This window comes from Calliphora vicina, chromosome 2, assembly GCF_958450345.1.
Source record: "Calliphora vicina chromosome 2, idCalVici1.1, whole genome shotgun sequence".
NCBI lineage: Eukaryota > Metazoa > Arthropoda > Insecta > Diptera > Calliphoridae > Calliphora > Calliphora vicina.
The window spans coordinates 85,583,913-85,601,262 of NC_088781.1; the positions used below are offsets into that span (position 1 = coordinate 85,583,913).

At 34.7% G+C, this 17,350-nt stretch overlaps 2 long non-coding RNA genes across 2 annotated transcripts; one reads left to right on the forward strand and one right to left on the reverse strand.

Moving 5' to 3' along the window:
* Positions 1–10,387: 10,387 nt before the first annotated feature.
* On the reverse strand, positions 10,388–13,783 carry LOC135951465 (uncharacterized). Its single transcript, XR_010575977.1, has 2 exons — positions 13,386–13,783; positions 10,388–13,255 (listed from the first exon to the last, which is right to left on the reverse strand). It is a non-coding gene; the product is annotated as an uncharacterized LOC135951465 (long non-coding RNA).
* Positions 10,735–13,228, forward strand: LOC135951464 (uncharacterized). Its single transcript, XR_010575976.1, has 4 exons — positions 10,735–10,877; positions 10,985–11,210; positions 11,296–11,420; positions 13,088–13,228. It is a non-coding gene; the product is annotated as an uncharacterized LOC135951464 (long non-coding RNA).
* Positions 13,784–17,350: the final 3,567 nt, after the last annotated feature.

Below are 17,350 nucleotides of genomic sequence, written 5' to 3' on the forward strand. Positions count from 1 at the left end.
ATAATAGCCATATATTGGCCAATATATTAAGATGAATCAACAATATCTGAAAATTAAAAATATCATTAAACATAATAAAATATAAATAAACATTAAGCATATCATCCACTTAAAAAAATTTAATCAATTTCGCGCATATTGGCTCATTTTGAACTTTAAATGAATTCCTGTTGTCATTTGTAAATGACAATGAATGGGACAAACGGATTTCATATTTCACTTTTGCTTATAATACAACACCACATGTAGATACTGGTTACTCACCATATGAACTAGTTTACGGCTAATTACCAAGTTTACCTACTGACAAAATAAACAATGACAAAACAAAATTTTACGATTACGACAATTACGTCAATGAACTGCGTGTCAAATTGCAATATGCGCTAAATAAGGCAAGAGAATTGACAGTCAAGGTTAAAGAAACGCGTACATTAAATTATTCTAACAAATATCATAAAAAACTTAAATTAGAAATAGGAGATCAAGTTTTGTTAAAAGTAGAAAACAGAAAGAAACACATTGAAAGAAAAGGAGTGAATTCAGTTATAAATCAGAATGGGATATATAAAGAAATTCATAACAATTTATTAAAAGAAGATAAACTAAATATTAATTAAGTACAAGAATATAAATATATATACCATATTATAAAATTAGAATTAAGAAAATTTTGTGTAAAAATAAATATATATTTAGAATTTGTTTAATTCTAATTTTAAAAACGTTTATTTATTTAAATATTTGTGGAGGTACAATTTTAATTGTTTTAAGTCTAAGGCTGTAGCCGCAAGAAGAAAGTTTTTTAAGTCAGGACAAGAGTTGTTACTTTTAGAAGTACTTGGTACTTGTTGGCAACACCGAATAACCTTAGTGGTTTAAACGGTGATGCCACAGCAATCCCCCCGCTGGAGGTGTCTCACCTAAACCTGAGAGGAATCGTGACCCGTCTTCCACTTGTAGTTGCTTTGGGTTGTTGCTCCCTGGGTGAAAGAGTGCTGTCACTTGTTGTCTCAGTGTTAGAATTTTGTTGACTGTCAGGTAATAGTTGGGCGTATCTTTAACTGGTGCGGCAGGTATTGGTTGTAGTGGTGGATCATCATTGAGATCGTTACTTGCTAAAAATGCTGGTTTCAAGCGGTCGATGCTGATATCACTTTTACGCCCTCGAATGTGAACGTTTCAAAACTGCATACGGACCATCGTACGGATGAGAAAGTGAAGGACGTATGGAGTCGTTGCGGACGAAAACATGAGAGGCATGTTGAAGTTCTTTCGAGACGAACACTTGAGGTATGGAGTGGTGAGCTGTGTCAGTTGGTTTGAGTTTTTGCATCGTTGCTCGGAACTCGGTGACGAAATCGGTGATAGGTGGAGCAATTCTGGTTTGCTGGAAAAACTCTCCTGGGACAGACAGAGTTGTACCGTAGACTAACTCTGCTGGCGAAGCGTTGAGGTCTGGTTTATAGGCGACTCGTAGTCCCAGCAGGATCGTTGGTAGGTGCTCTACCCATTTAGCCGGGTTGTGGCATAAAATGGCTGCTTTTAACGACCGGTGCCATCTCTCAATTATGCCATTTGACTGTGGATGATATGGTGTAGTACGGAGATGTGTTGCACCGATTGTGTTTATTAGTTCTGCGAAAACAGTGGACTCGAATTGACGACCTCGATCCGACGTTATTCGAGCCGGCACGCCAAATCTTGAAATCCACTGCGCTAATAGGGCTTTTACTACTGTCTCGGCTGACATGTCAGGTATTGGAATTGCTTCAGGCCATCGCGTAAAGCGGTCTACAACTGTAAGGCAGTATCGTTGTCCTTCACATAAGGGGAAAGGACCAACGATGTCGATATTAATGTGTGCGAAACGGTCTTTCGGCGGTTCATATTTGCAAGGTGTCGATCGGGTATGTCGGTGAATTTTGGACCTTTGACATTGGACGCAATTTCTCACGAAGATCGCACAGTCTTTTCGGATACCAGTCCAACAAAATCTAACAGTAACCATTTTAGTGGTAGCTCGGACACCTGGATGTGATAGGTTGTGGACTGTAGCGAGGATCTGCTGGCGAAAATCCTTAGGGATGTAAGGACGAATTCGTGACGTGGTCGTGTCGCACACTAGTTGATCGTCGCAGTTTGGTACTGAAAAATATTTTAATACGAGCGAATTCGATGGCCCATCGGAACGTTGAATTATTCGTTGGAGAATTTCGTCGCTTTTTTGTGCAGCTGCAATTCGAGCATAGTCCACGATAGTATTAATCGAATCGATTCGAGAAAGCGCGTCAGCCCGTCATATGACGGATATCGGTAGAGAATTGGCGATAAAATCGAGCTGCCGAATTCTTCGAGGTGATGCTTTTTCGAGTTTCTGCTGGAACGCGAAGATAAGAGGTCGAAGGTCGGTCACGATGTAGCAACTTCTGCCTTCGATCATGTACCGGAAATGCGCCACCGCTTGGTAAATAGCTGTAAGCTCTCGGTCGTACGTGGAGTACTTCAGCTGTGTACTGGTTAACTTCTTCGAATAAAACGCTAAAGGCTGAAGACCATTGTCGATTTTTTGGTGTAAAGCAGCTCCTACGGCATTGTCGGAAGCGTCGGCAAAAATTACCAACTCAGCTTCTGCTGCCGGATGCGCTAAAAGAGTTACATTGGCCAGTTCGGTTTTGCATCGTTCGAAAGCAGCTTCAGCGGACGGATTCCATTTTAAAGGCGTACGGTCGTTTTTTCTATTTCCGATAATTAGCTGTTGTAACTGCATCTGGTATGAGACTGCGTGTGGTAAGAATTTTCTGTAGAAATTTAGCATCGCCATAAACCTTTTTAACTCTTGGGCCACTTGTGGTTTCGGAAAGTCTCGGATAGCTGCCACTTTATCCGGTAACGGACGAATACCATCTGCATTAACTAAGTGACCGAGAAACTCTATCTCGCATTTACCAAACTCACATTTTTGCAAATTAACTGCAAGATTATTTTCGCGAAGACGAGTAAAAACTTCAGCAAGGTCACGCCGATGTTGCTCAAGCGAAGACGATGCGACGCAGATGTCGTCGATGTACGGAAAGACGAAATTCAGGCCTCGTAGCACTTCGTCGATGAGCCTCTGGAACGTTTGAGCAGCGTTGCATAACCCGAAGGTCATGAACTTGAACTCGTAAAGGCCAAACGGAGTGCTGATCGCCGTTTTTGGGACGTCCTCGGGATGAATCGGCACCTGATGAAAAGCTTTTTGGAGGTCAACTTTAGAAAATATTTTCTTACCTCTCAAATTCGCTGTAAAATCCGTCAAGTAAGGCAAGGGATACCTGTCAGCTAACGTCTGTGCATTTAAGGCTCGGTAGTCGCCGCACGGCCTCCACGTGCCGTCCTTTTTTTTGACCAGGTGTAGTGGACTGGACCAGTTGCTGTTTGATGGCTGGCAGATGCCGGTCTTTATCAAAAAATCGAATTCACTTTTAGCGGCTGCCAACTTTTCAGGTGAAAGGCGACGGGGGCGACAAAAAACGGGTTGACCTGAAGTTTCGATCCTGTGGACAATGGAAGACTTCGTTCTCGAGCCATACGGCGACAGTTTCATTATGTCAGGAAACTGCTTTATCACGTTCGCCAAGGGAATATTTGCGTCGAAAGTCTTAATGACCGCTGCTGCGCTGTATGATGACGGTGTAAGTCGTGCCACAAGACCCGTTGAGTTGTCGATAAGGCGGCTGCGGCGCAGGTCGATAAGTAGGTCGTAGTGCTTAATAAAGTCAGAACCTATGATCGGCGAAGTGACGTCAGCAACTACGAACGACCACTCAAAATGGCGGCGAAGGCCGAAGTCAAGCTTGGTACGTTTTTCCCCGATAACTTTGATGGGGGAACCGTTGGCGGCGTATAATGTAACAGCGGTAGGATGTAGGTCAGGTGACCTCGATGTTAGAGGCAGGACGGACACGTCGGCACCGCTGTCTATGAGGTAGTGTTTGTCCGTAAATTTGTCTTTGACCTGCAGGCGAAAAACTTCGCACCTGGTGAGAGAGATTTCGCCGCTGTCTCCCACCGGCGTGTCGAGTCAATCAGAAGACGAAGTTGAAGAGGTAGATATTACCGTGTTCACACGACGTGGCTTGTGTCTGCAAGGACTACGGCATTTCTGGGCGTTGCGACCGTATTTCTTGTGATACCAGCATTCGAAACCAGTCGAGTCGATGTTATAGGCTGGTCGACTTCTTGAACGGTTGCGTCGTCTGGCACGTGAATGAGATCGTGATCGTGTGGACAAATTCTGGAATTTTTTGGTTAAATCGTCGACGGCTGCACGTAACGCATTGATCTCGCTCGTAGGTTTTGCTTGGACCCGATGTATTTGGTTTGGTGTCATGGCGTCAAGAACTGAATCGGCAATTTTTGTGAATTCAGCCGGGGAACCCGACGAGGCTGCAACCACGGGTTGTGCCATTTCAGGCAAACGTTTTGCCCAAAGCCCCTTTAAGGCTGCATCCCCCAAAGTGTTTCCCGCGACACGCTTCATCTCGTAATAAAGCTCTGACGGCTTCTTGTCCCCCAGCGGAAGGTCAGATAGGATGCGGTTGAGCCTGCGTTGCTCACTATCGGCAAAATGCTCGATAATCTTCGCCTTGACATACTCGTACCTATCTGACTGGGGAAGCGTTGCGATCACCTCCGACAACTGCGAAATGATGTTGGGGTCCAGAGCCGCTAGCACAGTTGCAGTCTTCTGTCTATCCGCTGTTATGCCAGATGCTGTGAACCAGAAATCCATCGTAGTGAACCACGCCTCGATGTTGCAGCTGGACATTTGAGGCACCGGCAATCTGGCATACACAACAGATACGTTTGCGGCAGACGCCTGCGAGATTCCACTATCTTCAGGGCCTAGTTGTCCCCTATCGTCTGTAGACATCTCTTTTCTAACGGAGTACCTCGTGCGCTCGTGTAAAAAAAACAAAATGGCAGCAGGTGCACATAAAATAAAAAAATGTAGAAGTTCGTCGAAATGTTTCAAAAAACACTGCACACAGTTTTTACAACTTTTAGTTTGTACGGTGTCACCAATTTAGAATTTGTTTAATTCTAATTTTAAAAACGTTTATTTATTTAAATATTTGTGGAGGTACAATTTTAATTGTTTTAAGTCTAAGAGCCAGTTTTTGACTTCGTATTTAAATATGAATTAAATTTAAGTTCTATTTAAATGCGAAAATGAGTTTCTCAGTGCTTTTTTAAATGATACTTAAATGGCCGACGTTGGTCATTTAAATTCTATTTAAGTTTCATAAACTACCATATGTTTTTGACAGCTGACTTTTGTTGTTTGGTTTTTTTTCACTCTATTGTAGTAAAAAAAAAAACAAACAACAGCGTCTTGCTAAAAAAAGCGTCTTGCAAAAACTACAATTCCGATGCGGGGCAATTGGAGCTTCTTTTGTGCATTTTCCTACCAATAATTTTATTGTTTAATAAACTTTTATTTCTTATTGGGCAAAATGTATCAATTTTTGTATTGGTTGAACAGCTGTTTTAAGCAAAACTATCGATAAATTTTTGATATTTAGTAGTGCTACCATACTTTTATCTTATTTAAATAAGACAAATTATGTAGCACTGAAAAACTCAAACTGTATTTAAATACAACTTAATTTTAAGTTAAAATTAACTAAATACGTATTTAAATAACAAGTCAAAAACTGGGCATAAGGCTGTAGCCGCAAGAAGAAAGTTTATTAAGTCAGGACAAGAGTTGTTATTTTTAGAAGTACTTGGTACTTGTTGGCAACGCCGAATAACCTTAGTGGTTTAAACGGTGATGCCACATATATATATATATTAGAGTGTCCCTTAGAATTAAATTTTTGGAAATGTTGAGACGGTACCCACTGAAAACTTGTGTAATGACATAAAATACCACCAAAAAAATGTTTAGCTTGTTCTAAGAAGGGCAACCCGTGCCGACTTAGCGATTTAGTTTTGAGGTGCATTTACAAGGGGAAAAATGCATTTTTTTCCGTTTTTGTAAAAATTTTGCCATTAAATAATTACTTTAGCAATTTGATTTAAAAGAATCGAAATGTGTACGTAATTGTCGTTCTAATAAGATATAAAAGACAAAACTTGGTTAAAAAATGTTAAAGTTATTAAAAAATCGACAGGCCATTAACGTGTCTCAGGCCACTAGAACATGAAATGTAGGAACAAAATTAACATATTTTGAGAAATATTAAAATAAATGTTTATTTTTACTTAGAATATATTCATATTTACTTGTATATGAGTTTTTGTCTTCGTAGGATACCGCTAACCTATTCCCAGGTATGAATAAAAAAAAAATCATACGGGTTGCCCTTCTTAGAACAAGCTAAAAAATTTTTTGGTGGTATTTTATATCATTACACAAGTTTTCAGGGGGTACCGTCTCAACATTTCCAAAAATTTAATTCTAAGGGACACTCTAATATATATATATCATCATTACAATATTATTAAATTTTAAAAATATATACCTAAGATTATCAATAACGCTTACTCTATACATAAAATTATAATAAAAAAAAATCAATTTTTGCCCAAAATTTTCTCTTAAGGGTGAGGGTGTAGTGTACCAACACACTTCGCTATACACCTACATAATAATATAAACAAATTAAAGTGCATTTGAGTGCAATGTGTCATGTTGCACATATGTTACACACAAAACACTCACATGCACTAAATATCACTCAAATGTAATAGCCATTAGGAAAATAGAATTATAATTAGACTAAAGGCCTAGTTAGTTTGAACGTTCCGTTCCGTTCCGAATCAGCTGTTTTGTTTTTAGCATAGGGAAAGTTGTGTATGTCGTTAGTTTTTCTGTAACGTTGCCGTTCTGTTGCGGATGAATCTGTTGAAAACTGAATTTTGTCCGCAACGTTAAGTGACAGCTAAAACAGCTGATATCATACATACACAAAAATGCCAACAATATGAAAGCAGTGGTGCCAACATTATTGAAAGGGAAATATTTTTTATTAACAAAAGAATAAAAAATATAATATTTTCAAAAAAACATTGAAATTTAATAAAAAAAAAAAAAAATTTCTTTTAATGTATGTACTATGTATGTAAAAAAATTAGTTTAAATTAAATCATTAACAAAAAATATATGTATGTATGTATTTATAAAAATGTTAACAATAATATGTTGAAGGTCTAAATACAAAAAAACACTAAAAATAGTAACAAAATCACCAAGATGGTTTTTTGGTTATTATTTTAAAAACAGCTGATACGATCTTACGGAATAACTAACTGCAATAAAACAGCATTCAGAACGGCACAGAACAGAAACGTTACAGAACGCAAAGACTAATTGAGCCTTAAGATAGATTACACTATGCATGAAATTGACACTTTTTTCTGTCAAGAGGGGCACCCAGCGGCTTAAACTAATTCGGGTACGCTGAATTCAGTGGTGCTAACCGTTTTTTTAGGTTAGCTCGTATTTTCGAGATATACTGTTACATTTCGATTCTTTTAAATCAAATTGCTAAAGTAATTATTTAATGGCAAAATTTTTACAAAAACTGAAAAAAATGCATTTTTCCCCTTGTAAATGCACCTCAAAACTAAATCGCTAAGTCGGCACGGGTTGCCCTTCTTAGAACAAGCTAAAAAATTGTTTGGTGGTATTTTATATCATTACACAAGTTTTCAGGGGGTACCGTCTCAACATTTCCAAAAATTTAATTCTAAGGGACACTCTAATATATATATATCATCATTACAATATTATTAAATTTTAAAAATATATACCTAAGATTATCAATAACGCTTACTCTATACATAAAATTATAATAAAAAAAAAAATCAATTTTTCCCCAAAATTTTCTCTTAAGGGTGAGGGTGTAGTGTACCAACACACTTCGCTATACACCTACATAATAATATAAACAAATTAAAGTGCATTTGAGTGCAATGTGTCATGTTGCACATATGTTACACACAAAACACTCACATGCACTAAATATCACTCAAATGTAATAGCCAATAGGAAAATAGAATTATAATTAGACTAAAGGCCTAGTTAGTTTGTACGTTCCGTTCCGTTCCGTTCCGTTCCGAATCAGCTGTTTTGTTTTTAGCATAGGGAAAGTTGTGTATGTCGTTAGTTTTTCTGTAACGTTGCCGTTCTGTTGCGGATGAATCTGTTGAAAACTGAATTTTGTCCGCAACGTTAAGTGACAGCTAAAACAAATGATATCATACATACACAAAAATGCCAACAATATGAAAGCAGTGGTGCCAACATTATTGAAAGGGAAATATTTTTTATTAACAAAAGAATAAAAAATATAATATTTTCAAAAAAACATTGAAATTTAATAAAAAAAAAAATAAATTTCTTTTAATGTATGTACTATGTATGTAAAAAAATTAGTTTAAATTAAATCATTAACAAAAAATATATGTATGTATGTATTTATAAAAATGTTAACAATAATATGTTGAAGGTCTAAATACAAAAAAACACTCATCATTACAATATTATTAAATTTTAAAAATATATACCTAAGATTATCAATAACGCTTACTCTATACATAAAATTATAATAAAAAAAAAAATCAATTTTTCCCCAAAATTTTCTCTTAAGGGTGAGGGTGTAGTGTACCAACACACTTCGCTATACACCTACATAATAATATAAACAAATTAAAGTGCATTTGAGTGCAATGTGTCATGTTGCACATATGTTACACACAAAATACTCACATGCACTAAATATCACTCAAATGTAATAGCCAATAGGAAAATAGAATTATAATTAGACTAAAGGCCTAGTTAGTTTGTACGTTCCGTTCCGTTCCGAATCAGCTGTTTTGTTTTTAGCATAGGGAAAGTTGTGTATGTCGTTAGTTTTTCTGTAACGTTGCCGTTCTGTTGCGGATGAATCTGTTGAAAACTGAATTTTTCCGCAACGTTAAGTGACAGCTAAAACAGCTGATATCATACATACACAAAAATGCCAACAATATGAAAGCAGTGGTGCCAACATTATTGAAAGGGAAATATTTTTTATTAACAAAAGAATAAAAAATAAATTATTTTCAAAAAAACATTGAAATTTAATAAAAAAAAAAATAAATTTCTTTTAATGTATGTACTATGTATGTAAAAAAATTAGTTTAAATTAAATCATTAACAAAAAATATATGTATGTATTTATAAAAATGTTAACAATAATATGTTGAAGGTCTAAATACAAAAAAACACTAAAAATAGTAACAAAATCACCAAGATGGTTTTTTGGTTATTATTTTAAAAACAGCTGATACGATCTTACGGAATAACTAACTGCAATAAAACAGCATTCAGAACGGCACAGAACAGAAACGTTACAGAACGCAAAGACTAATTGAGCCTTAAGATAGATTACACTATGCATGAAATTGACACTTTTTTTCTGTCAAGAGGGGCACCCAGCGGCTTAAACTAATTCGGGTACGCTGAATTCAGTGGTGCTAACCGTTTTTTTAGGTTAGCTCGTATTTTCGAGATATACTGTTATTTCGAAAATGGGGGAGGTTGCACAACATATATTCGCGTAACTCAAAAGCGGTTTAGTTTATTGAACAAACTGAAAAAACCAAAATTCCGGAACAAAATTACCTTCAAGTAAAGCTTAACATGTTTATAATCTTCGCAGTTGTTTTAGAAATATTAATTATTAATTATTGGAATAAAAAATAATTTTTTAGATAAATTTCGAAATTTTTTGTTTTTAAAACGGCATTAAAAATTGAAAAATGCATATACGCTCTTAATTTTTTTTAAACATTTAGAAAATGAAGTTCCAAATAAAACAAGCTCTAAATAAATCCACAACTTTTCATTTTATTCAGAAAAAATAATACAAATATCCCCTAATATTTTATCAAAATACATAACTCGTAGTAATTAGCTACATCGTGCAGTGCACAGTGGTATAGACAAAAATCTACATGTGCAAAGACGTAGTGTTGTCGAGTTTAAGGTTTGAATTTTGACCGAATGAGTCCACCAGAGGTGCGGCCAGGGGTCCAAAAGTAGGACTCGGGTATGATCAATTTCTTCGTTTGGGTTCCGATTTCAAAAAACTTACACATGTAGAATCACCTCATCGAGCACTACAAAAAACCTCTTCGTGGATATCAACTATCTCGTATAGCTTAGGAGATATTCGCATTTGAAAATTAAATTGTCAACATTTTCACCCACCATAAAGCGGGTACAAATATTTCCCGATTTGCTCCTTTTTTATTTTATTGGACTAACTACAAATGTATATGTCAAACAAAAAAAGAATTGTTTACAAATCGTCACTGACTCCAAAGTTATATGCATTTGAATTTAAAAGTAAGTAAGTAAGTAAGTAAATTTTTATTAAGTCTTTTTTCTTTTCGATAACATTTTTCGTGTCTTACATACAATGAGAACAATATAATTCTTAGAGCTATATTTGTCTTACTCTAATAACAAAAATAGGATATTACACAACAATGTAGATAAATGAAATAGGATATGTATTTTCTACAAAATGAATATGAAAACAAACAAGACTTGCTTTCGGTCTTTACTTTGGCTAACAGAGCGAATGTCTGTAAATAACAAACTTAAGACTAAATAACACTTAAAAACATAAATAACAAATATTCTGTTAATAACATTGACAAACAGAATGTAAATAATATATTGTAGACGACAGCATATAAATGCAGAATTTGTGTATCAAAACAAAACATAAATGTAGACATATACTATGTAGCTAAGTGTGTAAGTTAAAAATACGAAAGCATATAAATGCAATAATTTCCAATGAGAACGGAACATATAGTCAAAATAAAAGGTAAATATTATAAATATCACAGATTAATTAAAAAAAATAATAATATATATACAACAATAATAATAGTAACAGTTACAAATAATAAAATCTTATAATAATATTTTCAGCCTCTGTGTACACCAGGTGCTGATTTCAAATAGAATGATGGCAAAGCATAAGGATCCGGATCATTATTGATGTTCTCGTGGAGAATTCCTATCGGAGAGAGGTACGGAAAGGAAGTCCAAGTTGTCAGATTCTCTTGTTGAAAGATTTGTTCAATAAGAATGTTGTCATGTGTTGAAAGCTTTTCAACAAAACTTTTTTGTTGTACCATGGCATATCGGCAAAAAGGTAGTATATCTGCATTCTTATATATGTAATTGTTTGAGAATCGTTTTGTCTCATTCTGGTAATTTTTCCCAATACACTTCCTCAGTATTACACGTTCAAAGATTTCAATCTCCTTGGCCACCGTTGGCGACATAGTGAACCAAATGGGAAACCCGTAGATGAGGACCGATCTGATTGCAACTTTATAAATTAGAAGTTTTGTCCTTATTGGTAAGTATTTGTTGTACAAAAGGCTTGAAAACATTCCTGATATTTTCCTTGCCTTTTCCAGACGATTTCTCGCATTACCATTGAATTTTAACAGTTTGTCAAATTTTATTCCCAGGTACTTTATAGTGTTTTTAAGAGGAATTTCCACACCGTTTAGAGAAAGTTGTAGTGATTTGCTCTCTGGGACCACAAACTTTGCACATTTGCCGGATGCATTTCTGATACAAATGGCTTCCGACTTCGCAGCATTAATTCTTATTCCCCATTCATTATAAAAATTGTTTATTATGCCAAGATGAATAGCTGCCCTGTTCAAAGCTTCTGATGGTGAGATGTCATGAGCATAAATGAGGCAATCATCGGCATAGAGAATAGCCTTAGAGTTGTTGTACTGATGTGGGAAATCATGGAGGAATATATTAAAAAGAAGTGGCGCTAATATGCTGCCCTGAGGAACTCCGATGTTGACGAAGCTGGTATCTGACGTGGTGTTGTTGATTTGAACGCAGAATTCTCTTTTAGTGAAAAAACTATTCAATATTTTCAGAAGATAAGGATCGATGCTAAGATTTATAAGTTTGTATATTAGACTTTTATGACAGACGGAGTCAAAAGCCTTTTCGATATCCAATGAGATAGCTAGAGAACATTTTTTCTCCCTTAGATTGTGGACCACGTCATTATGAAACTTTAGCAAAGCATGTTGAGTTGAATGATGTCTTCTGAACCCAAATTGGAAATCTGGAATAGGTTCAATGATGAATTCCTTTTCCAGTTTTTCCTTCAGTATACGCTCGAATAATTTGCCAATATTAGACAATAGGGATATCGGTCGAAATTCCTCTGGCTTCTTACTGTCTCTTTTCTTTTTGATAGGCAGGATTTTGGCGGTTTTCCAGGCATTTGGAAAATATCCATTGTTAATGCAATTATTAAAGATTATCGTGAGTAGTTTTAGCGTTGTGTCAGGGAATTTTTTAATTAGGAAATTTGAGATATTGTCAAGCCCATATGATTTCTTGCAATTAATATTATTAATATGGGATCTTATGGTATCAATATTTATAAAATGAAGAGTATCAGAATTTTCGTCTGCTTTAAAATTTGTGTCAAAGGAATAAATATTACTAGGAAGATCATTGATGGATATTGCAATTTGATTTTCAACGTTAGAGGCAGACCTTACAGGATTTACCACACTAAAGACATTAGAGAAGTGGTTTTTAAAAATAACAGCAATTTCTGAATGATTTGTTGTTATACCATTATTATTAATAATTTGATGGCAAAAAGGCGATTTAGACTTTCCAGTAATTTGATATATATCTTTAAATGCTGTTGGACCAGGTTGGATTTTTGATAACCTATTGCTAAATCGTTTTGTCTCTTCCATATTAACCAGTTCATTAATAATTGTTTTGAGCAGCTGTATTTGATTTGACAATATTCTATACTCACGATTAAGTTTGTTGCCATTCCGATGGAAGATTTTTTTCAACTCCTTCTGCCATGTGTACTTTATTTTAAACAATTTTTTAATGTTTTCTGGATAAGGTCTCTTGCGATCAGTGATTTCCATTTTTTCCGAATGAGTATTATGTACTGTAGCAACTGTTGAGTTGAATGCATTAATTAATGAGTCCAAATTTTCATTATTTAAATTACAGATGGTAGGTGGAAGAATATCACAGGATGCAGCTTCAAGGTCTCTACGAAATAAGTCCCAATTGGTGTTTTTGTAAGATGTTATTACTGACGGATTTCTAAGATGTAGATTTCCTGATCCGAATTCCAGTTTTAAATTCAGTGGAAAATGATCTGAAAAAGTTGGAAGACTTTTGACTTGATAATTAGGATGTAGACTGTCTATTATGTTCGTGCTTAATAAAAAGTGGTCAAGGTAGGACGAACCATTGGGATAGGAAGGGGATACATCGCAAACTCGTTTCACGTCTAAACAATTACCTTGTAACCAGTTACGGATTGTTCTCCCATTACCGTTATCTGAACTGTCTCCCCAAGTAGTGCTTTTAGCGTTTAGATCGCCGCCAATTACAAACCCATCAAAATTTCTGGACACATCAAGAATCTTGTTTAGGTCGTTGTGTAGCTCTTGAGCCGCATGAATGCAAGGTACGTATACTGAACCAACTAAAAACTTTTTGGTGTAATTATTAACAATGAGTTCTATTTGAATAAAAACATTACTGAGCGATGTTCCAGCAATATTAATTCTGTTGTTTTTAATTGATTTTTTTAGTACTATAGCCACTCCTATAGGTGAGTAGTCATATATAACGTTATAGCCAGGAATAGTAATTTTCTTATTCTTATGTAGGTGACATTCTTGTAAAAGGGCAATATCAATATGATTTTGATGAAGCAGACTAGAGAGTTCAGCTTGTCGATTGGTGTTTACAAGAGAACGGACATTAAAAGATACAAAATTTATGAATCTATGGCCCATATTCAGCTTTAATTTTGTTGAGGAGGCGCAAAAATTCTGTTTTGGCTTCATGTTTTGTCATTGTTTTGTATTCTTTTAAGAAATTATTGATTTGTTCTTCTAACGACAATTCTGTTGATTCTAAAAACAAGCTGGCAAGTTTCAAAAAGTCCATGACGATTGGTGGTTTTTGTGTTGGCTCCTGGTTTGTATTTGCATGAAATAAACTTGCAAAAGATTTTCCTGGGGTATATTGCGAATTGCTTATGATTTTGTTTACATTGTTTTTGGCCATATTTTTCTCCTCATGAGATTTTTTAATTCGCTCCTGTCGACTATCAATAAATTTTTTGTAGGCAGTACAACCTCTCCAGTTTGCAGGATGGCCGCTTTCCCCACAGTTCACACAATACGGATCTGAGCCTTCAGACCTTGATCTTTGGCACTCGCCTGGAATGTGTTTTTTATCACATTTTACGCACTTGTACTCAGAATTACAATTTTTTGCTATATGGCCCCATCGCTGACACCTGTGACATTGTGTTTCCTTTTCTTTACTTTTCGGTCTTTCCCAAGTGATAGACTGACTAAGCAGATATTTAATATGTGAAATGTCGCTAAGTGTCTTTCCCGGTTTTAACGTGATCAAAAACAACCCGGTGTTGTATGCATTTCTGATCGAATGTGGAGTTGTAAAATGACTAACCTTTGTAACAACATCTGGAGTAATTTTATCCAGAGCGTTTTTTATTTCATCATCCTCGGTATCGAAATATAAACCTCTTAGGACAAATGACATTTGCTTCAACTCTTTTGGTGTGTAAGAGTACGACTGTATATTTTTTTCACGTAAGATCGCCATCATTTCAGTGTGTACCAATGCATCTGATAAATAAAGCTTGCTTTTATGTTTATTGACATTTCTTATTTTAAAATTAATTTTTGGTGTTTTCGCTTCTAATTGCTCAACTAGGCGCTTTATATTTACATTGTATAAAAATATTGGTGGGCAATATGGCGTATTCTTTGTTGTAGTTGTTTCAGCTTTTTCATTTCTTCCCCGCTTGGGCTGTTCCTCATTGTTCTCAATTTCCAAACCAGCTAATAAAGCAAATCTGTTTTCACCCAGATGGGAGACATCAATATTGGTAGGAGATCCATCATATCTTCTACGTTTAGAATTCAGATTTGCCTGTGATGGCTCATCAAATATTGTTGGTTGTTGGCCATTGACATTACTGTCGCCATCCGTACCGTCCTCGTCCATGTTTCCTCAGGTTCCACTATCGCAATTATTGCAAAAAGTGTGCCCGAAATATTCGGAAAATCGTCAAAATAAAATTAAATTGAAAAATACACAAAAAATAAAATTTGCGCTAAAAAAACCTCCTCTGTCGTTGACAGTGATGCCGGATCTTGAATTTAAAAATTAAGAGCGTATATGCATTTTCCAATTTGTATGCCATTTTCGAAATAACGGTATATCTCGAAAATACGAGCTAACCTAAAAAAACGGTTAGCACCACTGAATTCAGCATACCCGAATTAGCTTAACCCACCGGGTGCCCCGCTTGACAGTTTTTTCAACTAGCACAGTGTTATTAATTAGAATAAGAGAGGGGTTACTAAAATATAGTATATAAACCCCGAAATTATATAAATAAAACCAGACTTTGTTAAACCTTATACAAAGTCTCATCTTCTTATTGAATAGGGACTTTACGCTCTTCAAAGAAATTCGGAAATTGGCGCATTGAAGACCATAGGCACCTGGATGCCGGTCTAAGATAAGAATATATAAATAAAACATACATTACAATATAAATAAAAAAAGACAAAAAAATATTTGTACAATCTTTAATGTACAAGGTAAATTTTTACGAACTTTTTTCGAAAAAGAATAACTTTTGCAAATATAAACCGATTTTAACAATTAATGTCTCATTTTTGTCTATATAAAATTTTCTTCAAAACACTGTGCAACACAAAATAGGTTTTCATAGAAAAAAATTAAAATAACTATTGTTGAATTTTAAAAATAACGAAAAAATAAAAGGAAAGCGAAACTTTTTATAAAAACTTACACAATTTTTTGGAATATACATTTTTTGCATACATTTTATAAAAGCTTAATTCTTTGCCTATCCATAGTAGTTTACAATTTTGAAATCTGTGTTAAAGTGTGTGAGTTAGAGTTACTAAAGTTCTACGACCCTAAAATAGTTTTTCAAAATAACTCAATATTTTGAGGGTGTTTCAAAATCTTTAAAAACGGTTATAGTATGTCCTCACCTAGGCCTACTACCTCCATTAGGTCGCTTTTCAAGTTCTGACAAGAAGTGTTATTTTGTACCAGAGTGATATTTAAGTAAAAATAATGATGAAATGAAAATTGGTTTTAAATTTTTAAGGATATATGCTTGAGTTTGTCAAGTTTAAAATATCTTTCTTAATATCTATATCAAAATAATTTGAATTGTTATATTTTAAAAAATCTTTAGAATAAAGAATATCTTCTAAAGGTTCGGTTACAAGGGAACATCGTAATTTATTTTTATTAGGATTGACCTGACTAAAAATACGTTTAACATTCGTAGAAGAATGTGGCAGTATCATTATTTGTTGAATACATTTTTCTAACAATGGGAAAACAGATGTTTTATCGCCACGCTTTTGTCCACAAACTGTTTTCCAAAACGTTATTAAATTAATTTCAAAATCATCATATATTTATATTTTCCTTCCATAATAAATTGAGGATTAATCATATTTAAAGATTTAAAATTGTTATTTCCTTTTCACTCTCTAACAAAATAACATACATATTTTGCAAATAGTTTTGTTGAAGTATTTGTGGAGTTGCCAAAATAATCAAAATATATACATATAGTAACCAAGTTTTTATAACATGTTCTGACGAGCGGTTGAATTACTTAATTCACGATCTGAATTACTACTGCGAAACAACCCGTTCTCACGACAGATTCGTAATTCTTCTTGTTTTATTTTTGTTTACTTGTTTTCTTTTGATTTTTCTGATTTTTTGGTGCGAATTTTAAATTTGTGTTTTGGCAATGGAGAAAAAAGGTAAGAAAAAATATAAAATTGTAATAGCAATTAACAAAATAAATAATTTAATTATTTTCATTATTAGAGAAAAGAAAAAGTTCTTCGTTTTGTTTTGGTACTTTTGTTTTGACAGCTGACATTGATAAAACACTCGATACAAATTAGAGATGAGACTGATTTGTTCGTAATTCGTAAGGTAATTACGTACGAACAAGGTAGTTCGCACTTGAAATTTTGTATGGCGAATCATGTAATTCAGTTCATAATTGGGGGTTGAATGACGAATGAGAGCGTGAATGACGAATAATGCCGTCGTGAGAACGGGATATTAGAACTAAGTAAAAAATCAGCATTTTTAGAGCAAAAATAGCGAAATCGGCACTTTGCTATTTTTAAGGTATAAAATCGGCAAATC